This window comes from Myotis brandtii, unplaced genomic scaffold (assembly GCF_000412655.1).
Source record: "Myotis brandtii unplaced genomic scaffold, ASM41265v1 scaffold731, whole genome shotgun sequence".
Lineage (NCBI taxonomy): Eukaryota > Metazoa > Chordata > Mammalia > Chiroptera > Vespertilionidae > Myotis > Myotis brandtii.
The window spans coordinates 1750326-1757944 of NW_005370895.1; the positions used below are offsets into that span (position 1 = coordinate 1750326).

General features: G+C 49.1%; 1 protein-coding gene across 2 annotated transcripts in view; it reads right to left on the minus strand.

Moving 5' to 3' along the window:
• CDCP1 (CUB domain containing protein 1) overlaps nt 1-299 on the minus strand; it is a 33772-nt gene extending 33473 nt beyond the window's left edge. The window contains exon 1 of one of the 2 annotated variants that reach the window (XM_014530340.1): nt 77-299. The gene's annotated coding sequence lies outside the window, so the exon portion shown is untranslated. The remainder of the gene's footprint in view (nt 1-76) is intronic. The other variant, XM_005882664.2, reaches the window with a different exon arrangement.
• Nucleotides 300-7619: the final 7320 nt, after the last annotated feature.

A 7619-nucleotide genomic window follows, 5' to 3' on the forward strand; every position in this document is an offset into this window, starting at 1 on the left:
CGCCCTGCGCCGCAGGAGCTCGAGCTGGCCCGACCTGTCCCCTCCCTTCTCCCCTCCCCCCTTCCTGCTTCAGCACCTGCCCGTCGCTCCCAGGAGGCTGGGACTTGTCGTCACCGTCCCTGGGCTAGTCCTTCCTGTCTAGGCCGAGAGTGATCAGATCTTTTTGTCTAAAGGCGTGGTGGTCGCGCTTGGCAGAAGCCAGGCTGCCTTCCCTTCGCTGTCCCGAGAAGAAGGAGGAGGCCACTGTGTTCCCCATTTTGCAGGAGAATGTTTGTGGGTCGCCCCAGGCCCTGGCTTCCTCCTCTGTGCTCTCTCCTCTGCTACCTGACTTGGGCGGAGGCGGGACTTTAAAGCCCGCTTCAGCTGCAGCCTGCCTCCTCCTCCAGGCACCTCACCTGCAGTATTTCTAACACTGAAACACACTTGCTGAGTTCCACAACCCGCCCAAGGCCTCTGGGCCAGTGAGTAATTTAGAGACCGGACTTGACAGCTCGGGATGGGTTTTCCACAAACGGAGATGCTTTGTTAAATTTTTGAAGAAAGACTGAGTGAGTGAATGAATGAATGAATGAAAGCAGGAGGCCAGAAATGGCCAAGAGAAGAAACCTGAAGGGCGGGTCCACAGGGCCCCTTTCTTCAGGTGTGAGTGGAGGAGTAAGTGCCATGTGCATTCAGGTCAGTTGTTGGGGTGTAAAAGTGAATGATGCTGGCTCCTTTCCCTCCTCCCAGGGGCCTTTTGTCTCTGGCTTCTGTCTGTTCTTCTTCTATTCTGGAGGCCACACACCAAGTTCAGGGGCACAAGGCCACTGGGCCACAGGGAGAGGCAGTGGATGGTTTGCCAGGAGATTCAGCCCCTATTGTCACTGCAATGCCAGCCACTGATTGAGAGAGAAAAGGGCTTGGGTAGCGAGGCCCTTTCGTGAGCCTGGAAATGGAGGAGTTTGCCGTGGTCTGGAGCTGAGATAAGTGTTCCTGGGGATGACTTACTTTGCCAAGTACTTTGCCCCAGAGGTAACCACGTGGTGCAATTTCAGTCGTAGGATGAGTAAGACCAATAGGGAAAGGCCTTGAGTAGTAGCTGTGGATGGAGGCTGAGTGAGCCCGGTTCCACGGGACTCAGGAGCTCTCTGGATCTACTCTCCATCACCTTCCCAAATTGTGCCACCTAGGAGGTCAAGTTAAAGGGTCAGGGGATGAAAGGAGGAACAGTGGAGCTGGAGACAGCTCTCTACTCTCTTCCTAAGCCTCTGTAAGTCACATGCCCACAGGGCGCAACGAGCCAGACCCTGCCCTTCCCGGGAGAGCGCCCGCACCCTCGGATATGATCCTTGCCCACGCAGGCCCCTGCCTGCCAGCCTTGCTTTGAGTTTAGGAAGAAACAGTCTTAATGCTTTCAGGGGTTTTCCCTCAGGAGAGGGAATCGAGTCAGACAGTCATTGGGCTGGAGGTCCTGGAGCTCACCTGGGTGTCACTTCCGCTGGATGGAGTCACAGAGAGGGGAGGTGACACAGTCAAGGCACCCTGCAAGTGACCTTCAAGGCAGAAGCCAGTGTCTGTCCAGGAACCCACAGCTCTCCTTCCTAAAAAGTCCTGGTCTAACTCTGCCGGCACATCGGACTGGCCAGGTCCCCGGGCCCTCCCTCCGCTCACCATGCTGCCACACTCGGCCCTTCGCAGCTTGGCTCCCACCCTGTGGCTCTGCCGAAACCCCCCAGGTTGACATGGCTTTTTAAAATAAAATCAACTGTTTATTTTGGAACAATTTTATACTTACAGAGAAGTTGCAAAGGTAGCATGAGAAATCCTATGTACTCTTCACCCAGGTGGCTCTAAGGTTAACCTCTTGCATCCCATGATGCATTTGCCAAAACGAAGAAGCGAATGCTGGTATGACTATTAACTACACTCTAGGCTGGATTTGGAAGTTTCCAGTGTGTTCACCAATATCCTTTTTCTGTTCCAAGATTCCATCTTGGAAACCACATTGCACTTAGTCGTGCTGTCTCCTTAGTTTCCTGGGATCTGTGACAGTTTCTCAGTCTTTTCGTGTGTTTTTTATGATCTTAACAGCCTGGAGTGCCTGCAGGATGTCTCTCAATCTGGGTTCGTCTGATGCTTTTCTCATGATTAGCTATGGATTTTTGGTAAGAACAGCACAGAGGGGGAGAGCTCTTCTCGCCACCGCATCCTATCAGGGGTGGGTGACACCCCCACGACATCACTGGGGGGCGTGCACCTTCGTCACTTGGCTAAGTCTCCACCATAAAGTTTCTGTTTTCCCCTTTCCCTGCTCTGCCCACCCTGAGAGCAACTCACTAAGTCCATGACATGTCTTTTAAATGTATTTTAAGCAATAGATTACTGATCTCTCTTGCTTTTTTATCAAAACGTATTTGTTGTAGAAACCTGGTCACTTGTCCCGTAATGTGTCTCGGAGCCTGGTTGTGATTCAACATGTTCCTTTGCCCTCGATGGTTCCTATAAACTTGCAGTTGAATGTGGGGGCCTGATCTAATCCGTGTCTGACTTTTTCCAGCAGGACCACTCGGGGTGGGGTGGTGAACTTCCGCCAGGAGGCACCGATTGTCTCCTTTCTGTGACAATGGCAGCTTTGATACCCACTGTGTTGCCTTTAAATTCCTCAGGACTTACCTTATCAAAATATTTCCTAAATGAAGACGGGTCATTTTCCACCCTCATTGCAAATAGTAGATTTCAGCCAATCAAAGCTATCACTCATGGTAAGAAACACCATTATGTTATGTTCTGCTGAGAAAGAAAAAAGAAACCCACTGGACGCCCTAGCCGGTTTGGCTCACTGGATGGAGCGTCGGCCTGGGGACTGAAGGGTCCCAGGTTCGATTCCGGTCAAGGGCATGTACCTTGGTTGCAGGCACATCCCCAGTAGGAGGTGTGCAGGAGGCAGCTGATCGATGCTTCTCTCTCATCGATGTTTCTAACTATCTATTCCTCTCCCTTCCTCTCTGTAAAAAATCAATTTACTAGAAGTTCATTCAAAGTCAGCAGGACGCTCTGACATGCGGGTATCTGATGTGCTTCCCGCAGCCTTAGCAGTGCAGGCATCTGTCACATTGGGGGCCTTTGTTGTGTGACTTGGACGTTTCCTTCATCTACCCCGGGGTCAGCAGTTTCCTCTACCTCCCTCGTGTCACCTGGTGTGTGGTCCGCTCTTCTTCTGCACGCTTCTCAGTGACAAATCAGCAAATTCTGTTTCTTCTGGGTCCTTCCTTAAGTCCCATAAGCGCTGGGTTGTAGCTTTGCCAGGACATATGGAATTGCAGTCATTCCTCTAGTGACACATATTTGCTAAGTCGTTGTCTCACTGCCCTATTCCCAGGCCTTTCTGTGCCCGTGCCAAGTTTCCGTCTCCATACTGAATCAGATTGTAATTTTTGACGCTATTTTAAATGATAAACCCCATCCACATGCATAGGACCAGCCAACCATGCAGATAATTCAACGGAGGGTCGTGTAATAGGAGCAGTTATGGCCAAGTGCGAGCATGTACTGGCCCCACAACCGAGCCAGGACCGCCGCTCATGGCTACGACTAGGAGAGGCACCCCCATTTCGGAGATGTTTACAGTTTTTAAAAAATGCATTTCAGAATTGATGAAATACAGACCTTCTGGCTATGTGGCTGGCAAGAATCCCATTGATGTGTCTGGGGGACCTCCCCCCAGAACTTAGCTCAGTGCTTCCATATTCCAGCGTTCGCCCAGTGGGGAGGCCCTGGCGCTGGAGGAACTCTCGGCCCTCACCCACTTTGGGGAACTCTGCTCGGGGGTTGTGGCTGTTCTCTCTTGGGGTGCAGGTGTCCTCTGCTCCTCTGTGAGATGTGCCCTGGGGTCCGCTCCCACCCTCTTCTGGCATGACCAGCTATGACTGGTGGGCAGGACAGTCTAATGTAAGTGATATATTCATGAGCCCCTTGGTCCCAGGTCTAAGCTGAGTCCTCTGCTCTGCTTTATCAGTAATGAAATAAAGGACACACACTCCCAGACTGCCTGGCGCTGTGTGGTCTTGGGCAAGTCACCTAACCTCTCGGTGCTTGTCTCCTCACCTGTAACCTGGGGATAAACAATAGTGCCTACCTGATGGGGTTGCTGTGAAGATCAGATCGGATAGTACACGTAAAGCACTGAGCACAGTGGCAAGCATGCTACAGCGTTAGCTATTATTGGAAAGACAACATTTTGATCTTGTTTCCTGAGTCATTTTTCAAGAATAAAAAAGACATGGAGACTCTGGCAAGCTCGGTCCCTAATGATGCCAGGGAACAGGAGGTAGGAGGTCAGGCAGGCCTTGGCTTGCTACTCGGAGCTACTGGCCCCAGCCAACAGGTAGCGAGAAGAAAGCAAGGAACTGCGTGTCCTCCAGCCATCCTGGCCTCCGGAGGGGAGGAGCCTGTTGAAATGGTGCCACCTGGCCGGTGTGGCTCAGTTGGTTGAGCATCGTTCTGTGTACCAAAGGGTTGCCGGTTCAATTCCTGGTCAGGGCGTATGCCCAGGTTTTGAGCTTGATCCCCAGTAGGGGTCATGCAGGAGGCGGCAGATTGATGTTTCTTTCTCACATTGATGTTTCTTTCTCCGTTTCTCTCTCTGTAAAATCAATAAAAAACACATTTAAAAAAAACAACAACAACAAGAAAGAAAGAAATGGTGCCAGAAGATTCAAAGGTGATGGCGTGCAGGTGCCTGGAGACTGACTGTCTTCCAGCGTCCCCTCCTGTCATGTTGCCTTGGGCAGGACTGTCCACTCCGTATCCCCACAGTTTCTACCTCCTCTTATAATTCAGGATGTCTGTTTCATATCCATTCCCCACACCTGCCCTGTCCAATCTAATTTCTCTGTCACCAAAGATGAATCTGCTCTTTCTTATCTTCCCACCCTGGGCCTTAGCATGGTCCATGGTTGGCTCCAAAGCCTGGGCCGGTTGTTGGAGCAGCTCTTTACAGTGAGTGAACTACCAGGGACTCTGGTGCCGACCCCTCCTGAGACCTGGGGCCTCAGGTCCCATCCCAGGCAGGACCCTCTCTTGCCTTTCTGAGCTGCTAAGGGAAGAAAGACATTGAGAGAGGCAGGCTGCCTTTAAAGACTTCAACTTTGGAAAGTTTGCACTACAGGGAACAAAACTTTGCTACGATCTTTCTGGTTGTTCAGAAGATGTCCCGTGTTTCTCTCTTTTTCTCACTCCCTCCCCTCCCCATGCTCTTCCCCTCTCTGGGTGCGGTGGTGGGACTGGACAGGGTGGAGGGGCTGGGGCTGGGTGGGGCTCTCAGCCACAGGTCAGCCTGGGGGCCTTGGGAGTGTTTGGGGAAACTGGCTTTTTTAGTCCAACCTCGCCCTGTGTCATTTACCAGGTGACCTCTTCAGCGAGCCAACTCTTACCCATGATTATCTGAACTAATAGCTTTAATTATTATATTAAAATGAAGTAATTGGGGAGCAAGAAGCACCCACACTTTTTGTGACTGTGTAGCCCTTTGCTGCTTTCCAAGTCCCGAGTGCCGTGTGTGTGTGTGTGTGTGTGTGTGTGTGTGTGTGTGTGTGTTATGTATCTGGCTCTCTGTTTTATTTTTACACAAATGATAACGCTGTCACCTTGTTCTGCACCTCAGGGATTTTTTTTTTCCTTTCAGCATAACAAGATTTTTTATTATCTTTCCATGTCCGTATATCATCGTTTTTAATGGCTTGTGCATGAAACGCACTTTCTGCTCCAGGGCACAGCCCCAGGCTGCGGACTGTAGAGTTACGTCCTCAGGTTGTTGTGTTCCTCAGGAGGGGCAGGAAGCAGCAGACAGAGGAACGTGCTGACTGAGGAGACTTGATGTCCATGATGCTTACAAAGGTGTGGGCGGGGACCCGAGCCAGCCTGGGAGGCAGCTCCATGGAGTTGGCTCAGTTTATCACATCCTACAGGGGTGGTGTGTGTGTGTGTGTGTGTGTGTGTGTGTGTGTGTGTGTGTGTGTGTCTTGCCCAAGGTCACACAGACAGAGGCAGAGCCATCAGAAAACAGGGGGTCTTGATTCCCAATCAGTATTCTTTGATCGTCAGAAAGTGAAACAAGACAAAAGAACTTCCTTGACTATTGGAATCCCATTCGTGAGTCTAGGAAAGAGTTTTTAAATTAATCATTTCCACAAGCAAGGCCAATTAGCCAACTCTTGTATTAGGAGTTTCCAAGCTTTTACTGTTTACCCAACTTACAAATTGCCTTTGAAGTCATAACTGGCAAATGTATTCATGGCAAATGCTTTTAAAAAGCAACAATCTGGCACCAGTGTGTGTGTCCTCAAATAGGATAATGGGCGAGTGAATGATGATACATCTCCCCAATGGGAAATTAGGCATTTCTTAAACTCGGTATTTATGGAGTTTGTGATAAAGTGGAAAATGCTTAGGGAAAATTGTGATCTCCAATTTATTTAGAGTATCATCAAATTATGTTAATTCACACACGCACTGAAGCAAGCAAAAAACCTAAAACTTACATAAAGAAAAACACAGGAAAGGAATACACCAGCATGTTACTGATAATGATTATCTTTTTAAAAAAATATATTTTATTGATTTTTTTACAGAGAGGAAGGGAGAGGGATAGAGAATTAGAAACATCGATGAGAGAGAAACATGGATCAGCTGCCTCCTGCACACCCCCTGCTGGTGATGTGCCCGCAACCAAGGTGTATATATATGCCCTTGACCGGAATCGAACCTGGGACCCTTGAGTCCACAGGCTGACGCTCTATCCACTGAGCCAAACTGGTTAGGGCCGATAATGATTATCTTTAAGTGGGTGAAATATGGGTGATTTTTACTCTCTTCTTTCAACTTTCCCAGATGTTCTACACTGATCATCTAATACTTTTATAACAATAACAGCATCAACTACAACAATCAATTCAAAATAAAAAAAGTCGCCTGACCACTGTGGCTCAGTGGTGGAGCGTCGATCTATGAACCAGGAGGTCACTGTTTGATTCCCAGTCAGGGTACATGCCTGGCTTGCAGGCTCGATCCCCAGTAGGGGGTGTGCAGGAGACAGCTGATTGATGATTCTCTCTCATCATTGATGTTTCTACTTCTCTCTCTCTCTCCCTTCCTCTCTGAAATCAATAAAAAATATATTAAAAAACAAACAAAACAAAATTAAAAAGTCACTGTGATCATTTTCAGGTCTCTTAATGACTGGACAGCCCGTGTCAAATGGTCACAGTGACTTCTGACCCAGTCATTGTTCTTCCCGTGTTCAACCTGGAGTGCCATTTCCCCGTGTAAGGAAGTTCTTAGTTCTCCCATTTTAGGGGCCTGAGAATCCCAGGGGGATGTAAGGGGAAATGCAAATTCCTGGGTCCTTCTCTCCTGAAATTCCCATTTGATAGATCTGCTGGTAAGGTTGAGGTCCTCCATTGGCATTTTTGCAAATTCCACAGTTGATTTTGAAACTGCCACAGGAAAAATAACTCAGCATATTTTGTAAAACTTGCCATGACTGCTACTGCCCAGGCTTCTTCAATGCTCTCTCCAAGTGACAATTAAGAAGAACAGAGTGGTCAAGGCAACTAAGCTGCCCTAACCGGTTTGGCTCAGTG